This window comes from Myotis yumanensis, unplaced genomic scaffold, assembly GCF_028538775.1.
Source record: "Myotis yumanensis isolate MYYU_CA2020_CCGP unplaced genomic scaffold, mMyoYum1.0.hap1 SCAF_11, whole genome shotgun sequence".
Taxonomy (NCBI): Eukaryota; Metazoa; Chordata; class Mammalia; order Chiroptera; family Vespertilionidae; genus Myotis; species Myotis yumanensis.
In genome coordinates, this window is record NW_027223762.1 from 7909438 (window position 1) to 7917188 (window position 7751).

The following is a 7751-nucleotide window of genomic DNA, read 5'->3' on the forward strand; positions in this document are numbered from 1 at the left end:
GGCAGCTCCAGATTTAGTGGCAGTAGTGGGGTGCTGTGTTATGTAGGGTTTTCCAGAGAAAAAGTACCGAATATATGTCATGGTGCGTGTGTGTGTGTGTGTATGCTATACCACATAGATACAGTGTGTGTGTACTCTACATAGATATGAATTGATGTACATGTTTACGTGATTATGGAGACTGCCAGGTTCCCTGATCTGTAGTCAGCAATCTAGAGAGCCAGGAGAGCCACTGGTGTTAATTTCAGCCCATATTCCAGTCCAACTTTGAAGGCAGCAGGAGTCTGATGTGTCAGCTTGAAGACAGCCAGGCAGAAAGAGATAATTTTTTGTTACTGAGCCTTTTTATTTTATTCAGACCTTCACCAGATTGGCCAACACCCACCCCATTGGGGAGAGCAATCTGCCTTACTCAGTCTATCAATTCAAATGCTAATCTCATCCAGAAACACTCTCCCAGGTACACCTAGCAATAACGTTTAAACAAATACTGGGCCCCTGTGGACCAGTCCAATTGACACATAACCAGCACAGGTGCGGTGTCTTGGAGTGCTCTGCACAGGAAGGGCCCCCTGACTTTACAGGGGTAGGAATGTGGTGTCTGTACAAAATACTGCAACACTCACAGAGCAGCAACTCTTGGGGCTGAACAGAAGGTATGCATGTGGCCTTCACGGCTTAACTTACTGTGCATTTGTTGTCCAACGTTTTGCACCTAATTAAATCTTCCCCTAGATAGCTAGATATGATTTGTCTTACAGATACATTTCAAAGACAGATGAATGGCTCTAAGAAGATTGGATTTGATTACTACTATAGAATATTGCTTTTCCCAGAAGAGGCTAAGAGTTAGCACATGGAACCAGGATCCATAATAACCTCCTGATTCTGTGGTTCTGTACCAACTCAGAGAGTTCCCGTGAGCTTCCCATGCTGCTGTAGCTCTTACGTACACATTTAAAAGGCGAGGAAACAATTTATTTGGATAGATTTTTCAGAGGATAATGATATTTCATTTCATCGTCCTTATCTGCCTATGCCAGATGGGGTTATGGCATAGGCCTGGGAAATAACTTTATAGATTGGAGGGTTGAGCTTAAAAAGCAAGAATTGTGTGAAGAGGATGGTTCTTCCCTTGTCTTATTCCACCATAAATGCATCTCAGGAGATGGGTCTAGATAGCTTAGGTGGCAAAATGGCATTTGTCTAACAGGACTCTGTTAAGATGGAGTAAAGGAAGTCAGAGAACCAGCAATTGTATTCTCATGAGGGAAGGTGTGTTTCTTGGACTTGGGTGCAAAGAGCCTGGGGTAGGCAAAGATACAGAACGAACATGGCATCTTCTTGAAGCACCAATTCTGTCTAATAATTTTGGGGAAAAGTGACTTTATATTAGTTTCAACAGTGCTTCACTGAGTTGAATACAAAATTTACAAAAACTTCAAAAATTGCAGCATGTGATTTCAAGGAAATTTCATGCTGTAGTCAGCATCTATGGGTTATAAACCCTTCCGTTGGGGTATATGTATACCTTCTTCTGTAATAAAAGTTTGAGAATTCTGACAAAGACCAATTGCAAATAAGAGATTTAATTTATAGACTCAAACCTTTGTTCATTTGCTGTATGGCCCTGAACAACACACATGACCTCTCTTTACCTGCACCTTGCTTATAAAGTTGAAATAAAGTTTTATTTGTCTAGATGCTTCAGGCCTAACCAAAAGATCCTTTGAACCTTTCTGAGCTCTTGGCTCTTAAATCTTCACTGGTTTGGAGAAAAGGGAAGAGCTCTCATAACATTTGTGGTCCATTTTTTTCTATTCCATTCAACCGAGTGTTTCAATTGCCCTTCACCTCTAGGTCCCAGCCTCAGGGAACCGCTTTTGGAATGCCCCCAAAGGAGCAGGAACTCACTGCTGGTACAGAGCCTCTCTATCTCTCTGGTCATTCATCATAAGCACATTTCTCTCTCATTGGCAAAGAGTGGTGGCAGCCACCCAGCAGGTGACAAGCTCCAATCAGCCCAGTGGGGGTAGTTGTGGAAGCACACGCCTTATTAAGCAAAGCTCATGACAGATTGAAGTGCTGTGAGCACTCGCTAAATGGTTTGGCAAAGACACAGATCCTTTTGCCAAGTTAAGTCTAGAAACTACACATTTCAAATCCATTATAGAACAGCTTTATACTGAGGGCCTAGCTGATTTGGAGATTATACAAAGTGTCATCTACAGACAGGTTTTTCAGATATTTGCACAGAAAATGGATCCTTTGCAGGGTTCCAAGGCATCTTTGTTTGGGGAAATGAATGTAAATGGAAATTCAGTACAATGTAAGAGAGACATATTAGGGTTGTTTGGGGTAATCTATGTGTGGGTGTGGCTAGCAGTGTTCCAGTCCTGAGCTCTATTAGTGGAGGGGAGGGTTTTGTCTTTAGGGAGTGACAAGGATGGGACCCTGCCTTTCCATCTGTAGCTGTTCTAGTGAAGTCTTTCATCCTGAAGTGGGACTTGGAGGTCCCAGCCTTTTCCCGAAGCTTGACATTCACTCTGCTGTATTTGGGGCCAAGTCAGTATATAGTACTGGGCCCAACCCCAGGCATTGTTGTCAGTGACCGAGGAGACCACCTTTACCTTTACTGAAAGCCTCTGCATTTATTCACTTGTTTATTCAATACATATTTTTGAGCACATACCACAGAGTCTAAAAAGTGAATTCTTCAGTTTTACTCCTAAAGGTAAGTTTAACATACTGATTGGTGTGTATTGTTTAGAGAATCAGGTAATGTTCAGTTTTATGACACCGTATATTTGACACCCTACTATGTGTTTCCTTATGATACCCTATGACACATATAATGATGATACCCTATTCTTCCCCTATAATAGCACTTATTATATTGCACTGTAACTTCTTACTTAATTACCTGTCATCCCTAATAGACTAGAAGCTCTGTGAGGGCAATGATGGTGTCTCCCTTTTTAATTGTTGTATCCCTAAAGCTTACACACATTTCTAGGTACGTAATAAGCCACCAATAAATACTTATTGATTAAAAAATACTTTATTGACTTTGACCTTCTGATCAATTCCAGCAAAGGTAAAGCAGAATTCTCTAAAGATACTCATCTTGTCTTCTTTGACTCCCCAATGTTTTATAGACTCAGTGTAAGTCAGAGTGCAGGGGTCAAGTTAGATCCACTGAAAATATATATTTAACTACCACCCAGTAGAATTTGTGATTTCAGGGAACTAATTTTACTTCAAATGACAGACAGAAAACAAAACAAAAAACTAGAAGTGTATTATTTTGAGGTTCAGTAAATAATAATCCCAAAGCTTTAATATTTTGGTGAAATAACACTATTTTCAAGAAGGTTGGTCATTAATCAAATTCTGGAGTTAAAGCCAAATACCTTTTGCTATTTCTTTGTCAGTTTCAGACTTTTCATTCAGATGATAGTAGATTTGGTAGGATGAGAAGAAATAATAAACATATAAAACAATTTTGTTCTAATAAATATTTACTTAGGGTTGTGTTTTATTCCTGAATGAAATTGTATCTTCAATTCATCTTCTTGTGAAATATGGAAATGTATGGTCAAAACAACCAACTTTGCCTTTGGCAAATTCTTGTCGCCTCAAGAAAACATAAACAATGCAGTTTAGACTGTTTTGTCTATAAATACTTACTAGTTAGAAGCAAAATGTATGGCACATAAATTTTAATGTGTGATTTGCTGACAATTGGGATTGCTTGAAAAACAGCTGAATTTAGGCAAATAAGGAAAATTGCAGACTTGAAAATATTTTTAACTGTATTGCTCTTGTCTAATGATTTTGAAACCCTTTCTTTTTTTCTTAACATACAAAATCTAATGGATGCAAAGTTGAATAGATGGTTGCTGCCCTTGAGTACTCTTGTTTCAGTGAGAGACACACATACTAGTATAAACCTGGAAATACAGTTCCCTATGCTCTGAGAGAGTTTTGGGTAGAATGTTGAGGCAACACACGGGAGAACTGGACTCATGGCAGAGTTGACATCTGATCTAAAGTTTCACAGCTGAGTTGGAGGTCTCTAGGTAGAGAGGAGGAAAGTAGTTTTAAAGCAGAAAGCAAAAAATATTCAGACAAGAAGGTATCACAGAGCTTGGAGTACAGAAGAGTGTCCAGGAGTGAGTGGTGGCTGGAGAGGGATGGAAGATGAGGGGAGAGAGGTGGTTGGCTCTCATCTGTGAAGGAGTCTACGTGCCAAGGTCAGGAGAGAAGTGGGCAGATGACAACAGCAAAGGGAGTGTTGGGAGAACATACTGTGGTGGGAGTAATAAGGAATCACAGCAATTGTAATTCAGATAACAAGACCTTTTATAAAGCTAAAGTAGAATTTGTGGAGGACAAGGATGAGTTATCCTAATTAGGAGCCAGGAAGGGCTTTGTGGAAACATTGAGAAGCCAGGGAAAACGAGCTGGGAAGCAAGTATTCCAGGAATTGGGACCATCCTGTAGGAAGATATGAGTTAGGGAGGAGGATGGGGAGGATAGAGGAAGGAAGAAGAGGGAAAGGAAAGAATGAGAATAGAAGGGAAGGAAAGGGAAAGAAGGAGAGGGCAGAAGAGGAGAGGAATTCGTTTCATAACTAAAATTAGTTGAGTATGGCAGTACGATGGGAGCAGAAGTTAGCGAAGGCAGGTTGAGGAGATGAAAGCATTGGTAGAACAAGAGGGTCTTTGTAAGCAGTCTCAGGGTACAGAATCTCAGAAATATTGAAAGCAGGGAGGTGATGTATCAGGTTGGCAGTTAAGAAAGATCTTCTAAGAGATTTGATTGAAGAATCTATAGGAAGTTGGGAGATTAATTCGTTAGCTGTTTCAGTAGTCTAGAAGGGAAGTTATGGTAGCCCAAACTAGGATATCTATTGGCAGCAGAGTTGAGGACATTGTCAAGAAAAGAGATTGAATGAAGACCACATAGTGAGTAAGAGGTGCTGGTGTCAAAGGACCAAAAAGCTATATGTGGTTGAAGATTGACTGTGGAAGGTGTGAGAGGAATCACTGTAAGAGAATTTGGTGCTCAGAAGGCAATGTCTAATTTATTTTTATTTCAAAGATGAAGTGGTTCTTGGTGGTAGTAAACTGCCCATGATGTGGAGATGGGGTAAAGAAATGAAGGAGAAGATGCCCAGCTTCTTCCATGAGGAGGATATACTAGTAGACTGAATGAGTGCCTTGTTGAAAGGATATTCTGGGAGAGCTCAAAGTGGAGAAGAAACCTGAGCACCAGCTGCTACAGTCTTTATAATGGAGTGGATAGATGATGATCCATAAATAGAATGGCGTGAGTCTAGAAGAAGCAGAGGGCTTTTACAGGAAAACAGTGGAGAAACGGTCCAGAAATAGCATTGAGAAACTAGCAGAGGATGTGCAAGAATGATGTCTCAGAGTGAGAGGGAAGCAGAAGTGATTCCCCAGGAGAAAGCCATGTTTCAGGTAAAGCAAGAAGGTGAAAGGAGCTGTTATTGAAAAGACCTAGAACATGTGGACCTGGATTGGGGTCTGGAGAGCACAGATTTAGGAAGGAAAGGGGAAGCTGTGCAGACGGTAGCCAAAGTTAAGCTAGATGTGAGGCATGTGGGTTTTGATAGTTGTAATGTTTCCGAAAATGCTGGAAGGAGAGGTTTGCTCAAGCTTTCAGAGAGGATTAGCTGTGCATAATTTTTATTAAATGTGAAAATGAGAGGCTATCAGTTTCCCTAAGTGGACTTTGTATGTTTAGACTGGAGTCATAGCCTTATGGTTCTGCCAGTTGGCCTTCTATCTAAACACAGACCAAGGATGCAAATCCAGAGGGCATCTCTGGAGATCTATGTCCTGGCACAAGCTGTTGGCTGTATTGCTGACCCCTCAAATGGGGGATATGATGTTGCAGTAGTCAGGAGAACTCACCCTGCAAATATTTTTACCTCCAGATCTTTTTCAGAGACTTCCTCAGCAAAGACACATTTTCTCTTTTTTTGTGTGTATTTAAGGCAATGAGCTCTAACCTGGAGGGAAGGCAGCATCAAAGATCTGGCAACATTTATCATAAATGATGAATGAAAAAACATTTAAACAGTAACTGGGGAAAATTAAGTATCAGTGCAGTACTTGTGAAAATTGGCTCATGGGAGTTGTGGTAGGTTTGCTGCACTGATGAGCTAGCTGTCTGTGTGAGATTCCCCGGGCACTGCGTGGGTTCTCTTCTCCCTCACAGACAGCTACTTCGTTTTTCCTTCTTTCGTCCCCAAGTGAGTATTTTTTAAACCTCAGTTTTCAAGCGTGTGAATTTTTTCAAACATTTATTTGTCAAGGCCTTTACTATTTATTTCTAATCTGTATAGCCTATTCCTTTCTTTGACCCAGAATCAGACTCTTGCTACTAGAAATATACATGTACAGGGTAGGGCAAAAGTAGGTTTACAATTGTGTGTGAAACACAGTTTATTCTTGCATTATTTTTTATTATTATGTTATTTTCTATATGAACAATTATAAGCCCACTTTTGCCGCACCCTGTAGAAAACCTTTTTTGGAATGCACAGTTACTGTCATCAGTTATTTGTAATATCACCTCATTATTTTTCTCCCCAAACTCCCACTCTCTCTCAGGAGAATTATCATCCTGGACATTCAGTCCTCAAATCATACAATCTTCCTGTTAGAGTAGGTGCATATGGGATATTGTCATTTCCCCATTCTCCAACATACATTTGGGTTTGATATAATTGGCAGTTGGTGCAACCATCATATTTATTCATTAGTTTGTGGGGTCAAACCTACCACAGAGAATATTCTTATCTACCCTTCACACCTCTAAACCCCTGTAGCCAAGAAAGTGAATCAAAACCAATATTGCATTCTAGAGGGGATGGTTGAGATTAGTGTCATAGTTAAAGTATCTAGAGAGTGCAGGTCACGGTCCTCATCATATTTTCATTTAATTCCTCAGTCTAGTCTTTATAAAAAGGGGATAGAGCTGGGAGAATGATAATAAATTACTATAAACTCAACAAAGTAGTAGCCCCAATCACAGCCGCCTTGCCAGATGTGTTGTCTTTGCTGGAGCAGATTAGTGTAGCCTCAGGTCCATGGCATACAGCCATGGATTTGATGACTGGCTCTTCTCTGTCACTACCCCAGAAAAGGTTCAGAAACAGCTCACATTCTCATCATGTGGAACAGATAACTGCATGTGTTTATAACTGTGCTCCAGGGCTGTGGTAACGTTCCTACTTTCTATAACAATATAGGCCGAGAAGCTCTAGATCAGTGCTGCCCAATATAAATAAAATGTGAGCCACACATATAATTTAAATTTTCTAAAAACCACATTAAAAAATAAAAGGAAGCAAGTAAAGCAATTGTAATAATATATTTTATTTAACCCAAGATTTTCAAAATATTATAATTTTAACACATAATCAATATAAAATTACTGGTGAGGTTTTTTTTTTCTACAAAGTTTTCTGTACTTCTGATGTGTTTTATAGTTATAACATACATCAATTCAGATGTTACATTTTCATGGGCTATATTTGATCTTATAAAATTTCAGTTGAAAACATAGATTCACATGCCCGAGTTGTTCCAAACATACTTAAAATTTGACAGATAACTGAATGAAATACTGAAAAGAATAATTTTCTTTAAATACCTGTATCCATGTTGACAAAACTGGTCTATTATTCTATTCACCTTCATTTTTAAAATTAAATT